The 13,870-nt window shown below is 49.8% G+C and overlaps 1 long non-coding RNA gene and 1 other non-coding gene across 3 annotated transcripts; both read right to left on the bottom strand.

The window, feature by feature from the left end:
* Nucleotides 1-1,360: 1,360 nt before the first annotated feature.
* On the bottom strand, nucleotides 1,361-13,856 carry LOC102554677 (uncharacterized). Of its 2 annotated transcripts, XR_005494054.2 has the most exons (6): nucleotides 13,711-13,849; nucleotides 7,641-8,128; nucleotides 7,297-7,396; nucleotides 6,485-6,689; nucleotides 5,463-5,581; nucleotides 1,361-5,149 (listed from the first exon to the last, which is right to left on the bottom strand). It is a non-coding gene; the product is annotated as an uncharacterized LOC102554677 (long non-coding RNA). The 2 variants fall into 2 exon arrangements; XR_010057932.1 differs by having other exon boundaries at nucleotides 7,297-8,128; nucleotides 13,711-13,856.
* Nucleotides 4,685-4,769, bottom strand: Mir124-1 (microRNA 124-1). Its single transcript, NR_031866.1, has one exon. It is a non-coding gene; the product is annotated as a microRNA 124-1 (primary transcript).
* Nucleotides 13,857-13,870: the final 14 nt, after the last annotated feature.

Genomic DNA, 13,870 nt, shown 5'->3' with positions numbered 1-13,870 from the left:
TTCCTCCCCTTCCTCCCCTTCCTCCCCTTCCTCCCCTTCCTCCCCTTCCTCCCCTTCCTCCCCTTCCTCCCCTTCCTCCCCTTCCTCCCCTTCCTCCCCTTAGCTATAATCGTCTCTAGGCCGCACAGTCAGCCCCTCTTACACTCTGTGAGCCTTTTTTGGTTTACCGGATGGCGGATATCGCTATCCAGACCACAGGCAGATTGCAAAGGACAGGCTGGCCTTAGGCAAGGCCTGAATCTCAGGAGCAGGGTGGAGTGGGGTGGTGGTGGTTGCTGTAGTCTGGGAGTGGCAAAGGAGACAATACACTTAGCTGAGGTCGCGGGGCTTGGTGTAGTCTATTCTTTGAAGGTGTACCCACTCGACCTGCTCCTGTCCTGAATTTTGTAACCACTCTGAGGGTGGGCTGTCGGTATGGGCTGGCTGCAGAGTGAAATTGAGGCGGGTGGAATGGGCGCGAGTTGAAGTAGGAGCAATGTGCGAGCTCAGGGACTGCCTCTGCAGTTGGTTGACACGAGTGGGAATTAGGATTTCGGCTTTAGGTGCATCTTGGAACTGAATTGAAATAAACCCACTTCTTTGTGAACCTCAGATCGGCCAGTGTTTAAAACAAACGAACAAACAAAAAATCAGGGACATCTAAAATCTCCAGGATCCGAAATCTGCATGATTGGGAAGAGGGTCACAGAAAATTTGGGAGCACAAAAGGACGTAAACAGTACTGGCTGGAGTACATGTCTCTGCACCCGGAGCAGAAGAGAAGAAAACGAGTTTTCTCTTAGAAACAGCAGGGTTTGGGTCTCAGCACATCCAGCCTGTGCTAGGCTATCACCGAACGGGCATATTGGCGCCTGGTGAAGTAGCTGCCTTGAGAACACAGCATGAAGCTTCAAAATGCAGTCATCTTGCCTCCCGGGTCCCAGGTCTGGCAATTTTGTCATATATTTAAGCAGCAAAGAGATTTGATTTGAATTTAAAATGACCCTAGCTTCAGTAAAATCTCCTAATGACCCTGGAATTTATTTGGGGGCTTCTGTGGCTATGACCCCGGGCAGGCCCTTGTTGCTAGGTCATGTTTCCATTTTAAGACAAAAGAGAAAAATGTTAAGATGGACCTCTCTGACCTGGAACTTTCCTTGTTCTCCAGAAGGTCTGCTGCCCCACCCCCACATGAATTTGGTACTTCAAAATCTCTAGGCACAAAGGCTGCTTCCAACAAACTCAGCTGAAAAGTCTTCTCCCACCCTGCTCCCCCTCCCCGCACCACGTTTTCGTGTGTGGCGCAATTAATTATTAAAAATTTGATTCGATTTGGCTAGGACTTGGCAAAAATACCCAATGAAAGAACTATAGATGGGTCTTGAAAGAAAAAAGATCTTTATTAGGTGTCATAATTCTCAACATTGTTGTTGATATTCTCAATGTGAATCAGACTGCTAAGACTCATACACACACACACACACACACACACACACACACACACCACCACCACCACCACCACCATCACCACTACCACCACCGCTGCTGCAGCCAGCACACACTACAGTCTGCCCATGTTGACTCATGGGCTCAAAACCACCCACAGAGTAGCTGAGGAAGGGGAGGCTCCATCTGTCCCAGGCAGGAATTCTGCAGCTGCCCCCAGACGGCACTCTAAGGTTGGAATGGGGGTGGGTATTATGTAAGTTCAATAGTGGGAGAGAAATTTTCCTTGTAGAGCTGGTGTGGATGGGTGCACATTTTTCTGTGGTCAAGTGCCTTCCACATTAGCGATGGATACGGTGATGTGAGAAAATCTATGGCTTAATACGTGTGCACGGAGAAATACTAGCTGGGGACATACCCCTCCCACATATTAGTTATCTGATGAAAGTTTTTAATGCACCCTCCCCCAACAGAAGACATTCATAGATTTCCCCCCCCTCGCACTGTCTCTGTTAAAGAATGGATTCTTTCTCACTGAGACAGATCTGGGCTGTCTCTGGCAGGGGAGAGAAACATAGCAATTGTAATTAGTTCTTTGATACATTACTAAATCTAGTCCCAGCGCTGGGTTCCTTAAGGAACACAAGAGATTGTACCCCATAGGGACTAAGGCAGTAGTGGTTGTGAACAAATCCAAGGGGAAAAGAAAACACATTCAGTCATCAAGCGATGGCAACCTCATCCTACTGTTAGATCATACGTTTCTCCTTTCATTTTAGCCAGAAGATGTAATTAGAAGGTTCAGACAGGCAGGGGAGATGATGTTGAGAATTCTAGAGGTGCCTTGGGAGAGTCGAAAGCTTCGAGTTCTCTGCATAATTACTGATGGGCAGAGAAGGGCGACAAGGGTAGAGGAAGGAGGTGGCTCAGGCTGACCTCGCCTCTTCATTTGGTGGAAGCGAAAGGGGGCTTGCAATTATACCTGGGGCTGAGCAGGTCATTAGAGACCTACACATAAACCCCTTCTGTGAAGGGGATCTGGTAGACACATACTCACACTGGTTCACACAGACTGGCCAGCCCAGAGCACTCCCACACACTAATAATGCTTTCTGGACCAAGAGTTTACGTAAGCAATAAAATAACAATGCACCCCTCCCAACACGGATCCTCTGTAGCAGATCCCAGGCAGGCCTTATGGACGGGGCCTGCGGTTGGAGTTCTCAAAGAAAAAGCATATTGGGTTTCTACCTAAAAGGACCTTACTTGGGGGAAGCATCTGGAGGTTATGTAAGATGAAATATTGGTGAAGGACGAGGGGACATTTGAAGGAATCACGGGGAAGCAATTACTGAGCAGAGGATTGCTAATGGGGACATTTGTGGTCCAGGGGGTGTTGAGCCATCAGCAGCTTAGGCCATTGCTTGAAGGCAAAATAACATCTCAACGAGCATGAAGAGGGGGGTGTTGCGGCAAATGGGCGTACCCCCAAATGGTACAGCACACTAGCTGCCCTCTTCTAAACTATTCATAAGGTAGGGGAGCATTCCAGGATGGGGCCAATTCTTATTTCAAGGGAGGTAGATTTTGAAGGTAATGACTATGACATCTCTTAGGACAGCCATTGCTGAGTCTTTCCTTTTCCACCTTGAAGCAGTCCTGTTTGCCTTGTAGGACTCAGCCAGAGAAGCCCTCAGGATGTGTGCACTGCAGCTTTCTGCCTGCAAGAGTGAGCAGGCAGTGGTGGCTCATTTTTGCAGAGCAGAGAAGGATCTAGGACTGCCTAGGTGCAATGTGGTGAGTTTAACCTCAGCCTGGCTGGCTCTAACACTCTCCTCTGTGAGGAAATTTAGAAGTTGAAATAATCGCAAAGTAGGACACATAGTAGATACTCAAGAAATAATGAATATTCTTGAGGAAAGTAGGCCAGAGAGGTACTGATCCATGATACCTTCAGATACTAATATACTAGACAAGATGAGGCTGAGGCTTTGAGACAAGAGTCCTCCATTAACTTCAACGGATGCTCTTTTAGACCCTGATTACTGTGTTAGGAATCAGATTAAACTCCTAAACATCCTTTATGGGCTTGGCCTTGCAAAGGCAGGCCTCTGGCATGGCAGCAGGGGGGAGGGCTACAGCCTGCTTCCTGGGGGTAGGGGGAAGGCCAGCTCTTGGCCTCCTTTCCCTCCCTCTGCTGCTGTGTCCTGCCCCTCCTCCATTTTCTCCACCTGGAAATTAATGAGTTTAGGTCGGCCACCAGGCCACCATCCATCCACTGCAGGTTGGCGGAACACTGAGATGGAGACTGGATGGAACTGTGTCGGGGGGCCTCCAGGACCAGCTGCTGCTGGGGGCTGATTTGGGAAGCAGGTGCTTCAGGATGAGGGAGGCTTAACCCTTTCTGTTCTTGGACAGCCTGTTTCGAAACAGACTTTCCGCAGGCCCCCACCTTACACATGCTGTTTTTCCTTCTGTCCGGGGGTTTTAAGAGCAACGGGGAGCAGCCCTCACTCTGGGTTGGTGGGGGGAGGCTATGCGGGGTACTGCGCCTTTTTTTCCCTGTAGCTTCTGGATCTCTGCCTGAAACTTCAGTCACAGCCCCAAGGAGTCTGGGAGGCCCTGCTTTGAGCAGTGGGCTAGCTGTCAGTTTTGATGGAGTCTGTGTGCTGCCCACGAACAAATTTGCTGATTGCCTTCACCCCAGAGTCCTGCTTAAGCCTGTCAAATGCCCGCAGCTCTCCACCGAAGGGTGACAAACAGCTTCCCCTAAAGACTACCCCCAGCAACCCCCAAGCAGTACACAAGGTAGCTGCAGTCCAGGCTCTGGGGCAGTCCGCCAGTCGCATGGGTACTCGATTATTTTTTGTTTAAGGGTAAATTGAAATTCGGAACTAAAACGGATAGGGATGAAGGTGCTGGCCTTCTACAATGGGCAGGGTCCCAGATGCTAAGATGCACGTTTCACTCTCCACCCTCCTGCCAGGCTATTTTCTACTTTCACCACCACCCTGCTTGCATAGATACGTGTTCCTATCACAGAACGAGTTGTTTGCTTCCTAGATTCTATTCGCATCTGCACAAACCCCTCTCTGTTGGTAGCCGCACACCTCCCCACCCTAAGGGCTACATTGCGAGGCACTTAGAAGTCCGCTACCCCTACTGTGGGCGCCTGCAGCTGCAGCACTGAAATCTGCACAAGGCGTTGTGCTGAGTCGATCCTTCCGTGGCGGGCCCTCGTGGACCCAAGGTGCTCAGACAGCCCCATTCTTGGCATTCACCGCGTGCCTTAATTGTATGGACATTTAAATCAAGGTCCGCTGTGAACACGGAGAGAGAGGCCTTTCTCCTGAGGAAGGAAGAAGGAAGGAAGGAAAGAAAGATCGGAAGAAGGAAGGATGGGAGGGAGGGAGGATAGGAGAAAGGGAGGGGGGAGGGGGAAGAAAAGGAGGGAGGGAGAAAGGAAGGAAAGGTGGAAAGAAAGGGAGGGGATGGGGAGAAGATGAAATGAAAAAAACGAGGGATGAGAAAAAAAAAGAGCTGGCGACGCGTGCGTGTGCGTGCGCACTGACAGCAGAGAGGGTGTGGGGTTTGGGGAACGCGATGAGCTAAGGACCACCGCATCCTTCCTACCGCAGCTCCCCCAGTCACAGACAATGAGATAACAGCCACGTCCTCCGTAGGCTCTTTGTTCTCCCGCATCCTTTCGTTTCCAAGCTTTTTCCTGCAAAGGGGAGGGGGGTGGAGGGTTCGGGGTGTGGGTGGAAGTGGGAGACGGAGGGGTGCCTCCCCAGTGTTAATTACCCCTACTCCCTCACTCCTCTCCTCGCGCTTCGCCTCCCCTGCAGTTCCAGACAATGAAAAAACATCAACCCCACCTCGCCCCACCGCAGCGAATCCTACCCACCCAGTTCGCTCTCAGCTTCGCCTAGGAAACTGAGGGGGGCCAGGAGGAGGGAGATGACAGCGAGGAAAGGGATGGGAAGCAGGGGCCCAGCTACCGCTGCCTGGGCAGGGCGTGTGGCCGCGGTCTTTACCTAGAGTGTAGAGTCCTGGTGCAGCCTGGCCGGGCGTGCCGCAGGGCAGAGCCGCAGTGGTCCCTTACCAGGATCTGTGGGAATCAGCCTTCCGGAACTCTCCTGCTGCGGTCCTCTCGCTTAGGTCCCAAGTGGTAGATGGGAAAAAGGAAAAGAAAAAAAATAATAAATAAATAAGAGCGAGGCCCATCTGGCCCCTCATCAGCCTTGTCAAGTCTTGCATACGCTAAAATGCTAATGACCTAGATAGCTCATGCAAAATGCAGCAGGGAGGGACGAAGAAGGAGGGGGAGCGAAAGGAGAGCGAGGGAGGGAGGAGTGAAGGGAGAGGGAGGGGGAGACAGAGGGAGGAGGGAGACTGGGAAGGGGGAGGGAGGGGAGAGAGAGAGAGAGAGAGAGAGAGAGAGAGAGAGAGAGAGAGAGAGAGAGAGAGAGAGAGCCCCTACTCGTTCCCCACCCCACCCGTCAACCGGTTTTACAGCGGTAAAGGGTGGGCGTAGATTTAAAAGGTCACCCCTATAGAAGGTAGCTAGATGGGATGGGGGAGAGATCCTCAAACCCTTTGGGACAATAAAACATTATTTTAAGACCCCTCCCTCTCTTCTCTCCACCACTCTGTTTACACACAAGTCCAGTCACCTTATGCGTGTACATATCAATTTCTCAAGACTGCTTTCGACACCCACGTTGCCATTCTCTGAGCAAACCCACCCAGTGCACCAGAGTGAGGAAGATGCTTTCTAAACCACAGCCGCCCCCTCCTCCCCCGGCCCATCCCACTCCCCACTAGTGCCTTAGCCTTTCAGGCAGACCCCCACTGCTTCTCTTTTCTAAGCCTTCCTCATTCTCCGTCCAGAAGGCTCAAAAAGACCAGGTAGAGGGCATATAGGACAAATTAAATCCAACTGGATCGGTTCCGCTCAGCTTCCCACCCACCCCATAGGGTTGGGGGACACAGTCTTTATCTAACACTGACCCTCTTAAAGCATGCCACAAAAATCAATAAAATTGAGTCCACATACCCTCAGAGGTCCGCAGGTCCTGCTGGGTACCGTTGGGCAGCGTTGATCTCTTCAGTCCGGGAGCCAGAGTTCCGCGTGACCCTTGTCACCGGGCCCAAGACGCTTTGTCCCGGAGCCCCGCACAAGATCCTCATCTTTTTGTTCTCCCTTAAAAGACACTGGTTGCAGCCCGCAGCGTCTCAGCCAGTCCAAACCAACGGCAGATCTATTGGAATAAAAAGGGATGGGGATAATATACAGGCAGATGGATGCGGAAGAGTAGTGGAGGCTAAAGGCAGCCCCGCAAGCAGGGAGCGGCCTCCCTGGCCAAGCCCCAAGCGCTTCCTTGGCTTTTGCTGCCAGCCGGCACTGGTGGTTGCTCCACCTGGCCGGAGGAAAAGCTAACGGTTAAACCCAGCATCCTGGCGATGACCCTGAAGAGAACTAAGACATAAAACCAAAAACCAAACCAAACCAAAAACCAAAACCAAACCAAAACAAAACAAAAATAGCAAAAAACCAGAATCCTCCTTTGGTGAACCAGAGCTTGCGTGCAGAAGAAACTGCACTGCTGGTGGCCGTGGCCGAGGGGAAAGGATGCTAGCGCAGGAGGCGAAGGTTGCAGAGGCTGCACCCTCAGATGAATAATAATAACGCGCTGAGAAGTTGCAGTGCAGCCTGGAAATCCAGCCCTGCGCGTGAACTCGCGTCGAGTGCGGATTGCAGGGGATGGGGGAGAAGGGGGGGAGGAGAGAGGGGGAGGGGGTGAGGGGATTGAGAGGAAGACAGAGAGAGGGACGCAGAGAATTTAGTGCCTTTTCTTTTAGTCTTACCAGGCGCTGATCTCCTTCACTGTCCTCGTTGGGTGAGGCCGAAGTCCTTTTTAAAAATTATTATTCCTTTAACGGATTATTCAGCTAAGAGAAGCCACATCTGCTGACGGTTCCGAAAACAAGAGGATTAGGAGTCGGTCCACAGAGCCCAGCCCGCAGCCCCCCACCCCCCTCTGCACCAGCACACGTCACTCTCACTGCCCCCGGGCACCTCCCTCTCTTAGCTCGGTGTTCGGGAGGGCTGTGCCAAGAAAAATGCGGATTTTGGGAAAGTGAGAAGTGGGGGTGCTCTCAGGAACGGGAAAGCCAAGGCCGGAGGTGGCGATTCGCACCCCCACACTTACACTCGCTTCCGTTTATCCGTTTAGATCCTGGGAGAAGTGGGTGCTTTCGCCGCACCCACATGAGCCGCATCTGCAGTGGTCAGAACCCTCCGATTCCTTGAAGCCACCCTTGCTGCCCCAGGCCCTGCCAAAGTCCTCTGTGCGGACTCTGAGGCTCAATCCTACCCCGTCTGAATCGCTTCATGTTTTCCAGTCCTCTTTTTCTCAGTCCCCTTGGTGCAGTACCGCATCTAGCCCACTCCGGGTTTCTTGCGCTTCGGTCAATGGAGTGGGGGCTCGGGGCACCTGCACACCTTCTGCTTCTGGTCCTCAGCCGGAACTGCCGGGCTAGGGCTCGGTCCAGGCTGGTGAGGATGGAGCTGGGTGCTGCTGCAGTTGCGGTTGCTGTCACTGCGGAGAGCGCGCGGCTGCGGGGCGGTGCGGCGACCCGAGCGCCAGTGCAGCCTCCTCCTCACCCCTCCCTAGGCTGGCGTCTGGGCAGGACAGTGCTGGGGGTGGGAAGACGAATGGCGGAAGGTGGGGGGATGGAGAACCATAGTCTCTTGTCGTCCCCCCCAACCTCCCCCCCCCCCGCAGTCAAGGTGAAAGTGAAGGAGAGCGGGCGCGCGTGCTCGCGCCTCTAGTTGCGTGCGCGCGCTCCTCCCCTGCCCGCGCCCTCCCGCCCGCCCTCGCCCGCCGGGGCCAGATGGACGTCCGAGATTACAGAGGCACAAAAGTGCGTCTACACGTCCAGCCACCCGTCCTGCGGACGTGGAGAGCCACTTCGGGGAGGCGCCTTTTGTTGTAGTTGTGCGGCTGTGTAACTGTTTTTTTTTTTTTTTTTCTTTCCAAGAGCACAGAGTTAGCTGTGGCTTAAAGAAGGACCCAGAATGAATGTCCCCATAAGAGCGAACCGAAAAGACCTTCCCCCATTCGAGCCCCCGCGCCTGCGATGAGAAATCTGTCTTCCCAAAGGGTTATTGCGGCAGCCGCGAGGCAGCTCCGACCAGCACACGCAGGCCCATCTGCTTTCCCTACGCCTGCTTTTCTTTGATGACTTAAAAGAAAAAAGAAACAAACAAACAAAAACCCCGAACTGTTTCTTGGGCTATGTTGAATTCAAGACATGTAGACGTGGGGAGAACAAATTCACAAACTCGGACAGCTAAAAGCAGCCTTAAGTGTTGTAGATGTCAATGGCCAGTGCAGGGGGTGGTGGCCGAGGCATCTACCTAGCCGGGATGGATCTCCGGGGATGCCCCCTCCCCCTGGATGCAAGGCCATTGCTATTTCTGTCAACTGTTAGGTAAGGGCCCCAACAGAAGAATGGCTGTAACAAAACCTCCCTCATTTGCTTTATTTTTTTTCCCCCTTCAACAATGTGTGGTTAGAAACTTAGGAAATAAGCAGTTTTTGTAAATTTCTAGAATTGAGAATCTTGGGGGGTGGGTGAGTGAGAACTAAAACATCCTTGCAACAGATTTTAATAAAAAATAATGTAGCTAGTTGGCAAAGGTCCCCACTAGGCGATCTTTCTGGGAATACTGACCACTTTATAATAGTCTCCACCAATTCGCACCACCCTGTAAGTGATGACTTGGTCTTACTTCCCACCATTTTGATCAAGGTTTTTAGATTTAGGGCTATTCTATGTTCTGTTTACAAAGCATTCCTTGGCAGACAGTTTCGAACCCCTGCACCAGGGAAGGACGGGGCTGTGACTTGAGGTCCAGTCGGTTTTGACTGAAGAGCAATGGTGCATAGAGGCTACTGTCCTTTGCTAGATTGTCAGAGAGGCCTGGTTTTGTTCAGCTTGAGGACGGTTTCAATGCAAGTCTCCTGCGCAGTTGCGGCATTGCGGGATGCTGGCTCTCTCATCTTGCTGCGTGGGGCGCGCGCGCGCGCGGGGGTGGGGTGGGGGTGGAGTGGGGGTGGAGTGGGGGAGCGGAGACCTGGTTTTGTAACAGGCTCCGCGGGCCGGAGTGGGAACGCCTTAAATGATGAGAACCAGGGTTAAAAAAGAAAAGGAGAGGTGGGGGGGGGGGCTTAGATACGGCAGCTGATGCTGAATTAATAGTTAGAGCGTACCCCTGGGACTTTCTCCGACCAGGGGGTCAGGAGTCCTCGCCCCTCCCCCAGCCACAGATTTCATATCTGTTTTTAACCAGTCTGAGCGGATGGATGCTGGGCCATTTGTAATGGCTTCTTAAAACCTAAACCCTTGGGCTTAAGGGCTGTCCATGCGCCTGATCAAACTCACCCCAAATACTAACACGTTAAGAAATTACATTGTAAAACCTCCCCAAATCGGATTGACTGGGCTGTTTGGGGCCCATATGGCTGGACAGCTGTACAGCTCCACTGAAAAGACACCATTGCCCCTCGGATGGGATAAAGCCGGGCTTCCCCAGAGAGCTCAGACATGACCTAAGTATTAGCGTAGCCTGGGGTGAAGACTGAGTTAAATCTCTCCCCCTTCTTGAGGTTAAAATAAAGACAACAGAAATCAAAAGGGGAGTACTTTTGAATTCATTGTGAATGGCGTGCCTCCTGCTGGTCCCACCGTAGGAAGGAAGGAAGACTGAGAGGTGCCCTTCAGCTGGGCACACGCATGAGGGTGGGGAAACGGAAGGGGCAGGAGATTGGAAAGAAATATATTATCTGCCAAGCCGTGGCATGTGTCAGTGACATTTGTGGTTCCCTTTTTAGAAAAGCAGGGTTCTGACCTTCCTCAGCTGATGCTCCCGTGTTAAACATGAAGAACAGCGTCTGAGTACGATTTTCACCACGGTGAGAGGAAAGATGGGAGCTGTACACACACACACACACACACACACACACACACACACACACACACACACACACACACAGAGAGAGAGAGAGAGAGAGAGAGAGAGAGAGAGAGAGAGAGAGAGCCCATTATGAAATGCAGCGGGTTTAATTTTTAATATGATGGCGGAGCCTCTAGCACACTCTTTGCTTGTTGTTTGCATTCAGGACGAGTCCTTTATCCTGCGGCAGAAATCTTTTAAATGGCTTAAAAAAATGTCCTGAAATAGAATATTCTATCATCGCCTTCTAGTTTCAGAATACAAAACTCCCATCCCTAGTGAAATATTCAGACAAATAAGCTAAGTTTGTTCTTACTTATCTGTCTGTTTGTCTGATACCGGTTTTCTTCAGGCCTTTCCAGTAATGTTGAGGGACGGGGAGAGAGGGAGAGAGGGAGAGAGAGAGAGAGAGAGAGAGAGAGAGAGAGAGAGAGAGAGAGAGAGAGAGAGAGAGAGAGAGAGAGACTGCTTCGAGGTTTATAAAATCTCCATCCAAAGTCATTCAACTCTATTCTGGAGGATCATTTTTACAGTGAGCCTCCCTCATTTGCAAGTTTTATATCAATTTCAGCAGATTCAGAAGTGCTCGCTTTCTGTGAACGTCAGTTCACATCTTTGGAAATAACCGCAGATACTTCTGCAGTTACCTTGTCTTTCCAAAAGCAAAACACAGCAGAAAACAAATTTGGAGGTGGCATTTGGACTGCTAATGATAGATCTCAGGAGCTGCTTAACTCCTTCTGATGCACATAAAAGAAAAAAGCAAGGTCCAGAGAGATGGAAAAATCCCTTCTAGAACCTTGAAGTTGATTCCTAGTAAGTTCAGAGGTTTAGGACAAAACCTGGGTAATTTTGGTTGTTGTCGTTGTATATTTTCTCCTATATCATATTTGCATTTTAAAATTTTTTCCTTATGATTTTTGTCAAATAAAGGAAGTAAACAGCTTGGGTAACATTAATCTAAAGCAACGTATGCTATTTTTCAACATAACTGGCAAAGAAGAGCATGGAGGTTTTCATATAGAAATGATAAAATCCCGAGGACCTGGAATTGCTAATTACTCTGAATTGAGAGTTGCCCATTGTGAATGCATGTTGAATTACCATAGGCCACCCCATGAATAGGCACAGTTGTGGTGTGACAATTAAAACAAGCAAATAAAAACATTTACAGAAGGCTAAAAGAAGTAGCCTGTTGTCAGTTTCATTCGGTTCATTTTGCTTAGAGTAAATTTTTAAGATTCAGATGTTCCTATGCACATCTCTCTAGTGTTAGTTGTATTTTGGGACATGTTTAGAAAAATACACAGAGCCAGCTCTCATGTGTAGAGGGAAAAGAACCTGGGGACAGTTCAGGGACTTTGATCCAGTGCACTAAGTCTCTAACATGTTCAGGAAGCAATCACATTAAAGCTGGCACAAACCCTTTTGAGGAAGGACCCACAAAACTCCTGGAATTAGCACCCTCCATACTCATTTTGAGGGAAGAATAAGGCCCTTGACAAGGGTCTTGGGTACAAGTTTAGTTTACCAGATGGCAGTCATCAGTCAATTTATTTTGTTTCTGTTTTATTTGAGGATTTATTAATAGTATACAACTTCTCTAATCTTTAGAGAAAGCCAAAAGCCAAATAAACCATGGCTTGCTGGAGGACACCCCCCCCCATCTTCTTTTGCAGCAACATGGGGAGGTGATTTGCAAAGTCCTTGTCCACACCCTGGGTGTAGGAGCTGGTTCCAGCCAGTAGGCAGGAAGATAGCATCTCTCTTTTAAAGATCTGTCTGGCAAATCCTGCTCAGGTCTTAAAAAAGCACAAGGAAAGCTGAAAGTCTATGTGTGTTTAAATGTAAATTTAAATGCACAGCCTTCTTTAGTTTTGATGACTCTGTGGGTCAGGTAATGGTCCCTACAGCAGGTGAGAGTCCCTCCAGTCCCCTTGGAATGTTCCAGTCCAGTGTAACTGGGCCTCCTGTGCCTTCTAAGCAGGTTGACTGGAGCCTACAGCAGATTTAAAAGCCATCCCGTGTCCCATCGCTCCATCCTGACCTAGATTGCAGGATGAAGCCTAATGATTCATTTGCAATGCTTATGGTGGGCAGCGACTGAAGGCTTCCCCTCCCCCTTGCCTCCAAAGAAGCCCTGTTCTCCTTATCATCTGATAGTACCACAAATAAATATTTTTGTTCAATTGCTACACAGGGCATGAGATTATTTCCTAATGAATTATCTGCCTCGGGAGAGGAACCATAACTCACCAGTGCTTCGGGCAATTTTTAACATGTGTCAGATTGTGTTTGCACTGGAGAATATTTTTTTGGGGGGGTAAGCAATCGCTTGTTTTTCTTTTCGTCTTTGTGCAGAGTTATAACATTCAACACACTTTAGGGCTAGAAAAGCCTGGCTCGTGTCTAACAGGAACATGAAACTGTTTATATGCACAGAAGGGGACAGAGGGGTGGGCGATCTCATGATCATATTCATGTGCCAGATATTGTGTTAATATGAACCGGACAAGGCCTTCAGTGAATTTCATTTAGAGGCAGCCACCACGCACAATAAATTATAAAATCAGTGCATTAGCCCTGAAAAAAAAAAGGCTCTGACTGATAACGAGGGACCAATTGGTGTGTTCATTAAATATACAGATTTGAAGCAGAGTTAGTCGACGAAACGACGGGAATGGAAATCTTGTCAATCATAGGTGAGACGGCTGACAAGTTGGTGGGGGCGAGCCTGCTTCAGATGTGATTCATATCTTGTAGGATTGTGTCTGAGGGTGATTTAAATAAATTTGGACATTAGGTAGTGACAAGGAGAAAATGAAAAATAACGTCCAATTGGGCAAAAAGACTGCTAGGCCTCTGGGATTGGAGAGAGAGAGAGAGAGAGAGAGAGAGAGAGAGAGAGAGAGAGAGAGAGGGAGGAACAGGGAAGCTGGGTGAATGGGGGGGTCGTTGGAGGATTGCTTTTTTTATAATGAATGAATGAATAGATGAAATCTAGAATATTTATTTCCCAGTAGCCAGCACTCAGGAGACACTTAACCATTGTTCATAAAATAAAACCACTGTCCCCTCTGTGTTTGGCAGCTTCAAACAGATCATCTGCATATATAACATCGCCGGGGAGGCCAAAGGACTGTTGAGCAAAGTACAGGGTAGGGGCGGCGGAGGGCTCACGCTCTTGAATTGCACAGCACAGTAAAGCACAGTAAACGGCATTTCCAAACACTACATAAAACAAAGGGGGCCGTGCATACCCACTCCGAGTCAGGCGCAGTGCTGTTGGGGCCTTTCTCTCACACGACCCACGATCGATCGACAGTCTCACAGACAGGAGAACCCCATTTTACAAAGAGGAGACACTGCAGACTGCTTTGAATGACTTGATGAAGTGTGTCAACTGGGATTGGGGTGCAA

This window comes from Rattus norvegicus, chromosome 15, assembly GCF_036323735.1.
Source record: "Rattus norvegicus strain BN/NHsdMcwi chromosome 15, GRCr8, whole genome shotgun sequence".
NCBI classification, from domain to species: domain Eukaryota; kingdom Metazoa; phylum Chordata; class Mammalia; order Rodentia; family Muridae; genus Rattus; species Rattus norvegicus.
This window is presented reverse-complemented; position numbering and strand designations above follow the sequence as displayed.